Here is a 14,863-nt window from a genome sequence, read left to right on the forward strand (position 1 = left end):
ATTGACCTTAACAAAAGGGAAAGCAACCTCAGATTTGACATAAAAACAAAAAAATACTGAAAAGATTCCACAGGTCAGGCTGCATGTTTGGAAAGAAAAGTTAACATTTCAAATAGTGGACTCTTTGTTAGGGCTGGGAAAGAGGCTAGAAGTAAGTTTTAATTTGCGGTGGTGCTGGCGAGGGGAGTGGAATTACATAGGACAAAGGAAACAGCACTGATAGGGAGAGACACAAAATGCTGTAGTAACTCAGCGGGTCAGGCAGCATCTCTGGAGAAAAATATTGGATACAGTTTTCGGTCGGAACCCTTCTTCAGACTTGGAGAATTTGACAAGGTAGAAGATGGGTTCTGCCCCAAAGGGTCACCTATTTCTTTTCTCCAGAGATGCTGCCTGACCGCTGAGTCACTCAGCATTTATGTGTCCGTCCGGTATAAAGCAGCAGCTGCAGTTCCTTCCCACACCCAGAGGATGAGCTCAGGTTTGCTCTGGGATATATCAGTGTAAGTTTCATCCAGGAACAATGTTTTGCACACTCACCTCTACTGCTTGATCTGTTTCGGCTTTTTGAAGACGACGAGGATGATGACAAACTTGATGATGAATTCGATGATGAGGATGACGAAGTTGTTGAAGTCACAGAAGAAGATCTACTCCTACTCCGTTTTCTTTTTCTTTTATCTTTTCCTTTGTAAAAGATAAAAGGAACATATTTGGAACAGTGAATACCATTTCAAGAACAATATCAGCCTTTTTTGTCATATTATCATGTCAACAGTTAGAATAAAAAATTACAGAAGGATCTTGATCAGCTGGGCAAGTGGAATGGCTAATGGAGTTTAATGCAGATCAGTTAGGAGAGAGGGGAAAGATTTAATAGGAACCTGAGTAGTAACTTTTTCCATACCAAAGGTGGTGGGTATATGATTAGGAAAATAACTGCAGATGCCGGTTCAAATTGAAGGTGGACACACAATGCTGCAGTAACTTAGCGGGTCAGGCAGCACCTCAGGAGAGGAATGGGTGACATTTCAGGTCGAGACTCTTCGTCAGACTGATGTCAGGGGAGGGGGTGGGACAAAGATAGGATGTAGTAAGTCCTTGTCAAAAGTCCTTGAAAAGGCAATTCTAAACCAATTAGTGCCCTACCTGCACCAATACACCATCCTGGAAAGTTTCCAGTCAGGTTTCAGAGCCCACCACAGCACAGAGTCTGCCTTGTTGAAGGTACACAACGACCTGCTTCTCGCCATTGACACCGGCGACTGTGCAATCCTGCTCCTTCTCGACCTCAGCGCAGCGCTCGATACAGTGGACCACACCATCCTTATTGACCGTCTCCGGTACGCGGTTGGCATTGATGGCACTGCCCTGAGCTGGTTCGCTTCGTACCTCCAAGATAGGAGTTTCGCCATCAACATAGGCAGTTATTCCTCTGCTCCAGCTAGCCTCTCCTGCAGAGTTCCACAAGGCTCCATCCTAGGCCCCATTCTCTTCTCTCTATACATGCTCCCCCTTGGCCAAATCATTCAAAGGCACGGCATTTCTTTCCACTGCTATGCCGATGACACTCAGCTTTACCTCCCCTTGAAACCCAACAACCAGTCAAATTTAAACAGCCTCTTACACTGCCTTGAGGACATAAAATATTGGATGGCACAGAACTTCCTCCAATTAAATGAGAGCAAGTCTGAGGTCATCCTATTCGGCCCCCCCGACTCCATCAAATCGATAACAGGCAGTCTTGGAAGTCTATCCTGCCTAGTCAAACCGCATGTCAAAAACCTCGGCATGATATTTGACTCTGCATTAAAATTTGATAAGCAAGTCAACGCTGTGGTAAAAGCCAGCTTCTTCCAACTTCGAACCATAGCTAAAATCAAACCTTTCCTCCAATTCGACGACACAGAAAAAATCATTCACGCTTTCATTTCCTCCCGCCTAGACTACTGCAACTCCCTATACACTGGGATCAGCCAATCTTCCCTGTCCCGCCTGCAACTGGTCCAAAACGCCGCAGCGAGACTCCTGACAGGTACCCGTAAAAGGGACCACATCACCCCGATTCTGGCCTCTCTCCACTGGCTCCCTGTACGGTACAGAATCAACTTCAAGCTCCTCCTATTCACGTATAAAGCCCTAAATGGACATTCCCCCCTACATCAAAAATCTTCTAACCCCCCTCTCTAACTCCAGGTCCCTCAGGTCGGCCGACTTGGGGCTATTCACTATCCCGCGGTCTAGGCTTAAGCTCAGGGGTGACCGCGCTTTTGCGGTTGCAGCTCCTAGACTGTGGAACAGTATCCCTCTCCCCATCAGAACTGCCCCCTCCATCGACTCCTTTAAGTCCAGGCTCAAAACCTATTTCTACTCCCTAGCGTTTGAGGCTCATTGAGGAGGCGCTGTGAACTGTTTGCGTGCTATTGTATGTTTCATTTTTTTTCCTTAGTACCTAATCAGATGTACAGCACTTTGGTCAACGTGGGTTGTTTTTAAATGTGCTATACAAATAAAATTGACTTGACTTGACTTGACTAGTAGGAGACAGGAAAGTGGGAGAACTGGGAAGGGGGAGGGGAAAGAGAGGGACAGAGGAACTATCTGAAGTAGAAGTAGTCAATGTTCATACCACTGGGGTGTAAACTGCCCAAGCGAAATATGAGATGCTGTTCCTCCAATTTGTGCTGGGCCTCACTATGACAATGGAGGAGGCCCATGACAGAAAGGTCAGACTGGGAATGTGAGGGGGAGTTAAACTGCTGAGCCACCGAGAGATCAGGTTCGTTAAGGCGGACTGAGCGAAGGTGTTGAGCGAAATGATCGCCGAGCCTGCGTTTGGTCTCGCCGATGCAGAGAAGTTGACATCTAGAACAGCTGATACAATAGATGAGGTTGGATGAGGTGCAGGTGAACCTCTGCCTCACCTGGAAAGACTGTTTGGATCTTTGGATGGAGTCGAGGGGGGAGGTAAAAGGACAGGTATTGCATCTCCTGCGGTTGCAGGGGAAGGTACCTGGGGAGGGGGTGGTTTGGGTGGGAAGGGACGAGTGGACCAGGGAGTTACAGAGGGAACGGTCTCTGCAGAAAGCGGGAAGGGGTGGAGATGGGAAGATGTGGCCAGTAGTTGGATTCCGTTGAAGGTGACAGAAATGTTGGAGGATAATTTGTTGTATACGACGGACGGCTGGTGGGGTGGAAGGTGAGGATAAGGGGGATTCTATCCTTGTTACAAATAGGGAGAGGGGGAACAAGAGCGGAGCTGTGGGATATAGAGGAGACCCTAGTGAGAGCCTCATCTATAATGGAAGAGGGGAACCCTCGTTTCCTAAAGAACGAGGACATCTCCGATGCCCGAGTTTGAAACACTTCATCCTGGACGCAGATGCGGCGTAGACGGAGGAATTGGGTGTAGGGAATAGAGTTTTTACAGGAAACAGGGTGGGAGGAAGTGTAGTCAAGATAGCTGTGGGAGTCAGTAGTAGGTTTGTAGTAGATGTCGGTCACAAGTCTGTCTCCTGTGATGGAGATGGTGAGATCCAGAAAAGGTAGGGAGATGTCAGAGATGGTCCAAGTATATTTAAGAGCAGGATGGAAATTAGTGGTGAAATTTATGAAGTCAGTGAGTTCTGCATGGGTGCAAAAGGTCGCACCATTGCAGTCGTCAATGTAGCAGAGGTAGAGTTCGGGAATGGGGCAAGTGTACGCCTGGAACAGGGATTGTTCGAAGTACCCGACAAAGAGGCAGGCATAGCTAGGGCCCATGCGAGTGCCCATAGCTACGCCTCGGGTTTGGAGGAAGTGGGAGGAGTCAAAGTTGTTGAGGTTAAGAACCAGCTCTGCTAGGCGGAGGAGTTATTAGATGGAGATTGGCTGGTTCTGCAATCGAGGAAGAAACGGAGGACTTCAAGACTATCCCGGTGGGGGATGGAGGTGTAGAGTGACTGGACATCCATGGTAAAGATGAGGGATTGGAGGGCCTGGAAACCGGAAGTTATTGAGGACACGGAAGTACGTGAGGTGTCTTGGACATAGGTGGGGAGGGATTTGACCAGAGGGGATAGGATGGAGTCGAGGTAGGTGGAAATGAATTCGGTGGTACATGAGCAGGCAGAAACAATGGGTCTGCCAGGACAGTTCTGTTTGTGGATTTTAGGGAGAAGGTAAAATCGGGCCGTGTGGGGCTGGAGAACGATAAGGTTGGAGGCATTAGAGGGCAGAGCGCCGGAATAGGTGAGATCAATGATAGTGTTAGGGATTAAGGTCTGGTGCTCGTCAGTGGGGTCATGGTCCAAGGATATGTAGGAGGAGGTGTCTGAGAGTTGTCGTCTGGCCTCGGTCCGGTAGAGGTCAGCACGCCAGACTACCACAGCACCTCCCTTGTCAGTGGGTTTGATGACTAAGTCGGGTTTGTTGCAGAGTGAGTGGAGGGCTGCACGTTCAGGAGGGGAGAGGTTAGAGTTAGTCAGGGGAGTGGAAAATCTGAGGCGGTTATTGTCAAGCCGGCAGTTAGAAATGAAAAGGTCTAGTGAAAGTAGATGGCCAGCCAGGGGAGTCCAAGAGGAGGGGATCCGCTGGAGACGGGAGAAGGGGTCATCAGTGGGGGGTGAGGACTCCTTCCCATGGAAAAAGGCTCAGAGGCAGAGGCGACGGAAGAAGAGCTTCACATCGTGGCGGACCCGAAACTCGTTGATGTGGGGGCGGAGGGGAACAAAGGTGAGGCCTCTGCTGAGGACCGACCGTTTGGTATCTGAAAGGGGAAGGTCAGGGGGGATGGTGAACACCCGGCAAGGGTGGGGGTTGGGGTCGGATGGAGGCAGGGGGGCAGGTGGAGGTCGAGGCGATGTCTGGAGGGGGGATGGTTGGTTTACAGAGAGGAAAGGGGCATGAGGACCATTGTGAGGGTGGGGAGTAGCTAGGGCTGCCTGGCTAGAGGGGGAACGGGAAGACCCAGTGGAACCCCTGCTGAGGTTCCCTGTGGGGGGGGGGGGGGGGGCGGCAGTAGGACCCAGCGGAGTCAGACCACGGATGGCCGGGGAGGAAGCGAGGATCGGCAACGGACCCCAAGGAGGCGAAGGTGGGTGGCAGCGGCCACGGAGAGGCCTCGGAAGTCGGTGGCAGCGGCGGTTGTAGCCTCAGGGAGGCTGTGGACGTCGGCGGTTGTAGCCTCAGGTAGGCCGTGGAAGTCGGCGGCAGCGGTCCCGGGGAGGCAGTGGAAGTCGGCGGCAACGGCCCTGGGGAGGCGGTGGAGGCGGCAGCGGCCCTGGGGAGGCAGTGGAGGTCGGCAACGGCAGCTTCGGTGGTCCGGGCCTGGGATCGGGCGGGGTGGTGTTGAGGATCGGTGCTGCTCCTCGTGGCAGCAATGGCGTTGCGGGTCTCGGCATCGTGGTGTTCGGGCAGGCGGCGCGGACCGGCAGTGGAGCCCCGGGCCTGCGGGCGGGCGGTCGAGTCGCTGCCGAGGTGTGTCGGTGGAGGGACCGGTCTGGAGGCGAGCAAGTTTCTGATCCTTAGTGGAGTTCAGGTAGGAAAGGAAGCGTTTGTTGAGGGCGTGGATCCGGCGTTGGATATAGTTGGGGTCCGTTGCAGGTGTGGGTGAGTGAGGCCGGGAGCTGCAGGTGGGTCAGAGCGAGGGCCTGGTGGTGCCGGCGTATCACATCGCAGCCAGTGCAGAACGCAGGGCACGGAAGGAGAATTGTTGGGAAAAGTGGCAGATCGACTGTCGGAACCTGTAGTCCGGGTTGGGTCCAAACTGGGAGGTCTGGAACCGGAGCTGGAAACCACGAGGTAGAAGATGGAGGCGCAGGCAAGTCCCGAGAAAACAGACGTGGCTGTGGTAGCGAGTCTGGATCAAAACGTGGTCGTAGAGTAGGAGGGCAGGAGGAATCGCAGAGGGGGAGCAGTGAGAGAAGATGTTGCTAAACTCTCGTCGAAGAGAGGAGGAGAACTTCTTCAAAGGTTAAACTCTCGTCGAAGAGAGAGGGCATATGGAATATGCTGCCAGAAGAGGTAATCCAGGCAGGTACTGTAATGTTTAATAGACATCTGGACAGGCACATTGAGAGGAGAGGTTTATAGGGATATGGAGCGAGTGGGACCAACGCAGATGGGGCACCTTGGACGGCTTGGGCATGTTGGACCAAAAGACACTCTGACTCTAATCATTGATAAGTCATGTTCTAAATATGAAGTGCTCCTATGTTTTATTTTATATTAATTACTGGATACTGATGCCTAATCATTTAACTATCTACTTCCATTAACACTTGACTAACTGAGACCAATTCATTCAGCAGGTGTCCAGAACAGTACGACTCAATAGCATAAAACAGGGTAAGCTATTGATAAGCAAGCCAACGTGCTTGAAATAAGGATTTTGTATAATTTCCATTGAAGTATCAGCAATTTGCACCTTTGAACTGACAAAGTGCTTAAGATGCTTCACATGACCACAATCAAACAATTGAGAATAATCCACATAAAAAGATAGCATGAAATAAGGCAAAAAAAAGGTCATATGGTAAGTTTCATTTTCACCAACCTGAGATGCTGCCTGTTCTGCTCAGATTTGAGTATTTTTCTGCTTTTATTTCAGCTATCTTGCTGTTGAATGGAAGATTGGGGATCAAAAGATTATCAAGGCCATTCTTATTCCTATTTTTAGAAGCAGGCATAATCCAAAAATCTGGCATAGATTCCAAATGGGAATAAATGAGAGGGAATCCTCCAAAGCCAAGTTAGTGAGTTTCAAGATCCTGACACCATACCTTTTAGTTTATTTAAGTGGGTCATGAAATATCATTGGAAATTGTTTGAACAATCCAACCATCCTTAAGTGATTATAATTAAGGTTTCTAGAGTCATAGAATGAAACGTCATGGAAACAGGCCCTTGGGCCCAACTTGCCACACTGGCCAACATGTCCCAGCTACACTAGTCCCTATTTGCCCGTGTTTGGCCCATATCCCTCCAATCCTGTCCTATTTATGTGCTTGTTTAACTGTTTCTTAAACGTTGGGATAGTCCTTGCCTCAATTACCTCCTCCAGTAGCTTGTCCTATACCCCCACCATCCTCTGTGAAAATGTTGCCCCTCAGATTCCTATTAAATCTTTTGCCATTCTCCATAAACCTATGTCCTCTGGTCCTCGATTCATCTACTCTGGGCAAGAGACTCTGAGCATCTACCCGATCTATTACTCTCACAAGATCAATCCTCATCCTCCTGTGCTCCAAGGAATACAGTCCCAGCCTACTCAACCTCTCCCTGTAGCTTAGAGCCTCTAGTCCAAGCAATATGCTTGTAAATCTTCTCTGTACCCTTTCCAGCTTGACAACATCTTTCCTATAACATGGTGCCCAGAATTGAACACAATACTCTAAATGTGGCTTCACCAACATCTTATACAATTGCAACAGGATCTTCCAACTTCTATAGTCAATACTGTGATTGATGAAGGACAATGCGCCAAAAGCCTTTTTGACCAACCTATCTACCTGCGACTCTACCTTCAAGGAACCATGCACCTGCACTCCTAGATCTCTCTGCTCTACCACACTCCCCAATGCCCTACCATTCACTGTGTGGGTCCTGCCCATGTTAGACTTCCAAAATGTAACACCTCACATTTCTCTATTAAATTCCATCAACCATTCCTTAGCCCACCTGGCCAATCGATCAAGATCCTGCTGCAATTTTTCACAACCAACTCCACGAGCGGCAAAACCACTCACTTTTGTATCATCAATAAACTTACTAATCTTGCTATGCATGTTCTCATCCAAATCATTGATATAGATGACAAACAGTGACAGGTCCATAGGCCTCCAGTCCAAGAAGCAACCTTCCACCATCACCCTCTACTATCTTCCATGAAGCCAATTTTCTAACCATTCAGCTATCTCTCCTCGGATCCCATGCGATCTATCCTTTCAGAACAGCCTATCATGCGTAACCTTGTCTCTAGCATTAACAGAACAACCAGTACCTGTGTCTCTTCTTTTTTCTTCCATTGAGGATGTGCTTGGGTTCTGCCTTATCTTTCTGCCGCTCTCCATCCGATCTTCCATGATAAACTACACAAATTATGTTATTAAAAAATCTTCACATAAATTGGAACTTCACAATTTGAGTGCAAAATACACCAGCACAATCATATTCCACAATACACAGCAGCAGCTTTGCAAAACAGGGAATCTGTGGGAATTTCAGACATCAAGCCACCTACAGAGCAGACTGGAGATACAAGGAGCTGCAGGTACTGGAATTTTGAGCAAAACACAATGTGCTGGAGTAACTCAGTCAGCATCAGTGGAGGGGACACATCCCGATACTTTCCATTCCCTCCACAGATGCTGCCTGACCCGTTGAGTTACTCTAACACTGTATTTGTTGCATCGATTGAATAGATCACTTCAACAGGGACAAGATTATTTGAATGCACAAACCAGTACACTTTAGAGTACTGTTACGATTACTCTCTCCATCCTCACTGGCACTGCACTGCGTTGATTTTAAAAAAATAACGCAGTTGCAATGTACTTTACCTACACCAATGTCTTTGACATAGCAAGATGCTAGGATCACCGACCTGTCAACTGCAGCTGAGTGAGATCTGTGGGGGTTGCACAGGAGAGTGAGTGAGTGACTGTGTGAGGGAGAGTGGGTGAGAGAGTGTGACAGTCTGTGCGAGTGAGTGAGAGAGTGCGAGTCAGTGTGGGAGTGAGTGTCTGTGAGACTGAGTGTGTGTGTGAGTGTGACTGAGTGAGTCTGTGTGAGTGTGTCTGTGTGTGTGAGTGTGACTCAGTGAGGGGGTTTGACTATCTGAGAGAGTGAGTGTTTCTGTGTGTGTGACTGAGTGTTTCTGTGTGTGTGACTGAGTGTCTGCGTGTGTGTGACTGAGTGTCTGTGTGAGTGACTGGGTGTCTCTATGTGTGTGTGTGTGAGAGAGAGTGACTGTGTGTGTGAGGATGAGTGAGTGACTGAGTGTGTGTGTGAGAGAGTGACTGAGTGTCTGTGTGTGAGTGACTGAGTGTGTGTGTGAGAGTGACTGAGTGTCTGTGTGTGAGTGACTGAGTGTGTGTGTGAGAGTGACTGAGTGTCTGTGTGTGTGACTGAGTGTGTGTGTGAGAGTGACTGAGTGTCTGTGTGTGAGTGACTGAGTGTGTGTTTGAGTGTGTGTGTGTGAGTGAGGGCCTGTGTGTGTGAGAGTGACAGCGTGTGTGTGTGAGAGTGACAGCGTGTGTGTGTGAGAGTGACAGCGTGTGTGTGAGTGAGGGTCAGTGTGTGAGACAGTGTGTGTGTGTGTGTGAGTGAGTGTGCGCGGGGAGGGGAGGGGAGGGGAGGGGAGCGGACCCCCTGGGCTCCAGGGAGAGGCGCCATCATACACCACCTCTGCCGAGGGCCCGGTTCTCGGCCCAGGCCGCCGGACTGCACCAGGGGCCGGGGCTCGGGCCTAGCACCTTCCACGGAGAGTCGGACCGGCCATGTCGGCGGGGAAGGGATCCGAGGGAGGATCGCGGGTTTCCCCCACCCCGACTCAGACGAGACCCCGAGTCCCCCCTTCCCCTTCCCCTTCCCCTTCCTACCTGCCGCAGTCACTCTCCGGCCGGCGGCGCCACCGGTGATCACTGGGGCGGGGCCTGTGATCACGGGGGGCGGGGCCTGTGATCGCTGGGGCGGGCCTGATCACTGGGGGCGGGGCCTGTGATCACTGGGGGCGGGGCCTGTGATCGCTGGGGGCTGTTGTCACTGGGGGCGGGGCATGTTGCCACTGGGGGGGCGAGGCCTATGATCACTGGGCGCGGGGCCTGTGATCACTGGGGGCGTGGCCTGTGATCACTGGGGGGCTATTGTCACTGGGGGCGGGGCCTGTGACCACTGGGGCGGGGCCTGTGACCACTGGGGCGGGGCCTGACCACTGCTGCGGAGCCTGTGACTGCTGGGGGGTGGGGCCTGTGACCACTAGGGGCGGGGCCTGGTGCCACTGGGGAGGAGCCTGTGACCACTGGAGGCGGGGCCTGTTGTCTCTGGGGGTGTGGCCTGTTGTTACTGGGGAGGAGCCTGTGACCACTGGAGGCGGGGCCTGTGATCACTGGGGGTGGGGCTTGTTGTCACTGGGGAGGAGCCTGTGACCACAGGAGGCGGGGCCTGTTGTCACAGGGGTGGGGCCTATGCTCACTGGGGTGGGGCCTGTTGTCACTGGGGAGGAGCCTGTGACCACTGGAGGCGGGGCCTGTTGTCACTGGAGGCGGGGCCTGTGATCACTGGGGACAGGGCCTGTGTGTGATCACTAGGAGGGGGCATATGCTCACCGAGAGGGGGCATATGCTCACCGAGAGGGGGCATATGCTCACCGAGAGGGGGCATATGCTCACCGAGAAGGGGCGTGTTGTGTAGGAAAATAACTGCAGATGCTGGTTCAAATCGAAGGTATCACAAAATGCTGGAGTAACTCAGCAGGTCAGGCAGCATCGCAGGAGAGAAGGAATGGATGACGTTTCGGGTCGAGACCCTTCTTCAGACTGAATCAGACTGTGATGACTGGGGAATGTCAATCATCTGGGGCGGAGACACATGTGGTCACCAGGGGCGGGGCCAGCTGCCAATCCCACGCGGCATGAACGTCGGTCGGTGCCATCATTGATTGCCGGGCCGGGCCGGGCGGCTGCCATTGGTGGAGCGGGAGCACGTGGCCGCTGGCTGGGTGAGGTCACATGGGACGCTGGGTGACATCACCTTGGCCACGCACGTGGCTGCTGGCTGGGTGACGTCACCTTGCCCCGTATTTGGGAGTGAGGAAGTTGGTACCCTAGTCCCTAGCAACCTGTCACAGGGTCATAGAATGATACAGTGTGCAAACAGGCCCTTCGGCCCAACTTGCCCACACCGGCCAACATGTCCCGGCTACACTAGTCCCACCTGCCCGCATTTGCTCCATATCCCTCCAAATCTGTCCTATCCATGTACCTGTCAACTTCCTTAAACGCCTGGATAGACCTAGCCTCAACTACCTCCTCTGGTAGTTTTTTCCATACACCCACCACCATTTGTGTGAAGAAGTTACCCCTCAGATTCCTATTAAATCTTTTCCCCTTCACGTTGAACCTTTGTCCTCTGGTTCTCGATTCCCCTACTCTGGGCAAGAGATTCTGTTCATCTAACAGATAGCGCAGCCATGGAGCTGTTAACCCAAAGCACTGGTCCTCACTTTCCATGCTGGCCAGAGTGCAATCATGAGGCCCTCAAATCAATGCTGGGCAGCTGCACCACTTGCCCCAGCCTGCCCTAAATCAATAGCAATGGGGAGCCTCCAAGAATTGAGTTATAGGCTGTTCATAGTTTCTGGAGTACCATTGGAGAACAAGGGTTTGAAGCAGGTTCCCAGCCCAGCAGCACACAGCAATGGGGAGGTGAGAGGTTGGTGCCAAATTCCTGGTGTCTCCAGCAATGCAGTGTGCAGCAGCAGGGAGGGGTGTGTTTCTCCTCATGTTCTTGGCACAGCATTGCTGACAGTCACATGTCTCTCTATATAATGTTATCATGACCCCCTTGCGTGCTTTTTCTTTCCATGCAAATTGTAGGAACAGCACCTCATATTTCGCTTGGGCAGCTTACAACCCAGCGGGTAGACACAAAATGCTGGAGTAACTCAGCAGGCAGGCAGCATCTCTGGAGAGAGGGAATGGGTGACATTTCGGGTCGAGATCCTTCTTCAGACTTTGTGTCTACGTTTGATTTAAACCAGCATGTGCAGTTCTTTCCTGCACATTACAACCCAGCGGTATGAACATTGATTTCTCAAATTTCAAGTAACTCCTGCATTCCCCCTCCCCCTTGCTCCCCAATCCTAGTTGTCCTACCTGGTCCGCTGGTCGTATCCTTGCATCCCTCTTGTTATCATACCTTCCCCATGCATTATGGGCTCCACCTTTCCTGAGGTCATCTGTAGTCGGCCCTGATTTGTTCTGGCCTTTTCTCCCATCTAGTTTATCTGCACCCTCAACCCCCCACCCACCTCTACTTTCAGTCTGAAGAAGGGTTCCGACCCAAAATATCGCCACCTCCTTTTCTCCAGAGATGCTGCCTGACCCTCTGAGTTACTCCAGCATTTTGTGTCTATTCCCTTTTTGTGCTCTTTCATTTGTGCTCTCTTTCCTGGGTACACGTCCAAAACTCCACGCAAGGTACAAGCTTGGAATGAGAATGAAGCTGGAAACTCTTCCCACAATTTGCATCAGGGAATATGGTGGATAGTCATTTCAGAATCAGAATAATGCTGCAGGGAATTGTGTACTGGGCCAAACCATCTTTCGCTACTTTATCTGTTTTATTTATCATAATGTTCGAAGAAGGAATATTTGATGGTGATTTCGCAGATACAATTTCTAAAATGATTTTTCAAAGGGAGTTCAATGAATGGTATGGTGTACCTCATTCTCACTCCTGAATTTCTAAGTCTGTCTGGAATTAGAAGGCAAGAGACAAGAGGGAATTGGAATAATTAGGTGAGTGCAGCTTCCACAACACTGAAGGGGTTGGAAGCCATCCAAATGAATGCCACATCTTTGATCTGCACACCCAGCACAGTCACCACAGGGCATCGACTGCACTTGCAGTGAGTACCTTCTACAAACTAACTGCAGCAATTTTCAAAAGCTATAAACTCCAACCTTTATAATAAACATTGTCCTTTGGAAATATCAACATTTGCAAGTTCCTCTTCCGGTCACGCACCATACTGATTTGGAAATATATTGCCATTTCTTAACTGTTGCTGGCACAGTTTCCTGGAATGCATTATCTAACTGCTTTGCAAAATGTACATCATAGTATCCAAATAGTAGTTTGCACCAGTTCCCCAAGGACATTCAGGGTGGGTGCTTATTTCCAATCATGCTGGACAACAGCATTAATCTATACGAGAACTGCTATCATTTTACAAAAGCCAGACTAAGCAGACTTGGTAAATCATTTATTTAGTACGGGAGTTAATTATTTGTGATCGCTGTGTGCAATATTGTAACAGTCATACAGCGTGGATACAGGTCCTTCAGCCCAGTTTGCCCACACCGGCCAACATAGTCCAGTTACATTAGTTCCACCTGTCGGCATTTGGTCCATATCCTTCCAAACCTGTCCTATCGATGTACCTGTCTAACTGTTTCTTAAACATTGGGATAGTCCCTGCCTCAACTACCTCCTCTGGTAGCTTGTTCCATACCTGGGTCATTGACAGCAGCTCTACTAACTTGGTTATTGTACTGGCTTCTGCTGACCACCTTTTGTGTGAAAAAGTTACCCCTCAGATTTCTATTTAATCGTTTCCCCTTCACCATAAACCTATGCCCTCTGGTCCTCGATTCACTTACTCTGGGCAACAGCGCTGCCATCAATTCAACTTTTATGGGTCATTTTGCTTTTAGACACATTAAAGTTACATTGCATGGGGCTGGCCATTGCTTGGGGCTGGCCTTTGTGAACTGGGGAGTTATGATGTCACGGACATCGGCCAAGATCCTGGTGTACTCGTTGTCGGAGAAGGTCACCGAGCCGAGGTGGGGCGCAGCTAATGCGGCGTGGCGCAAGGCAATCGACTCGAACGGCTCAGAATTAACAAGATGTTGTCCTTTCACGTCGACCAGCAGGGAGTGTGCCCGGAGAAAGTCGGCGCCCAGCAGCGGTTGTGAGACATCGACGATGCAAAAGGTCCACTTGAAGCGATAGGAGTTGAAGTTGAGCGGGATCGTGCGGACCCCGTATGTTCTGATGTTGCTGCTGTTGGCGGCGGTCAGGGGAGGCCCCTTTCCGGAATGTGTGTCGGGGGCAAAAAACTGAAGGGGGGCAAAACACCGAACTCTGCTCCCGTGTCAATGAGAAAACGCCACCCCGAATGACGATGCCAGGTGTAGAGAAGGCGATATTTTTGGCCGGCCGCAGTTGCCAGAACTGATGGCCGGCCGAGGCGTTTCCCGGATGCGTGGAGGGTGGTCGGCATCGGTGGGCCTAAGAGCCCCACCTTTGATGATAGTAGCGCACTTGTCCTTGCTGGCACCGTTTGTGGCTGACGTCACTGCCGCTCCTTCCGTAGAGGCTGGGACGGGCCGCATGACCTGCTGAGGCACCGCCGCAACCCGACTGATGGTGGCTCCACCCTGTTGTTTGGCCTGCCACAGCACATCCACACGGGCTGCCAGCCGTCGGGGGTAGGTGAAATCGTCATCTGCGAGGAGTAGGTGGATGTCCTCGAACATCTGCTCGAGGAAGACCTGTTCGAAAAGGAGGCAGGTCTTGTGTCTATCCATCAGGGCGAGCATATCGTTCATGAGCACGGACAGTGTGCGGTCGCCTCGGCCATCGGTGTGCAGGAGTTTTGCCGCCCTGTCGGCTTGAGGAGCGTTCTGATCCCTTCATACTTGTTGTCGGCTGGTGGCTGGCGAAGGTAATCGATCAGGCGCCCAGTGGTGTCCTGGTCCAGCGCACTGACCACGTAGTAGTATTCGGTGAAGTCGGCAGTTATCTGGTGGATGTGGAATTGGGCTTCGGCTTGTTCAGACCACACTTGGGGCTGTGATGTCCAGAAGGTGGGCAGTTTGAGTGAAACTGCATTCTGCTGATCTGGGTTGTCTCCTCCAGGCATGATGAAATCCAAAAGAGGCCGTTTTGGATCATCGGGGTCACCACTGTAGAGGTTCACATGTTGTATAAACACTCCGTTTAATATTTAAACGATACAGCTCAACAATTAGTGCAAGAGGGCAAGGTGTGTGTTAACGTGTTGATTGTGAGGTGAAGACTAGCTCCGTCGTTTGCTGCACACCGCCAGCAGACCACACAGGTCGGTGTTGATTTGTCGGCCCAGATCACGGCA

Source organism: Rhinoraja longicauda, chromosome 9 (assembly GCF_053455715.1).
Source record: "Rhinoraja longicauda isolate Sanriku21f chromosome 9, sRhiLon1.1, whole genome shotgun sequence".
Lineage (NCBI taxonomy): Eukaryota > Metazoa > Chordata > Chondrichthyes > Rajiformes > Arhynchobatidae > Rhinoraja > Rhinoraja longicauda.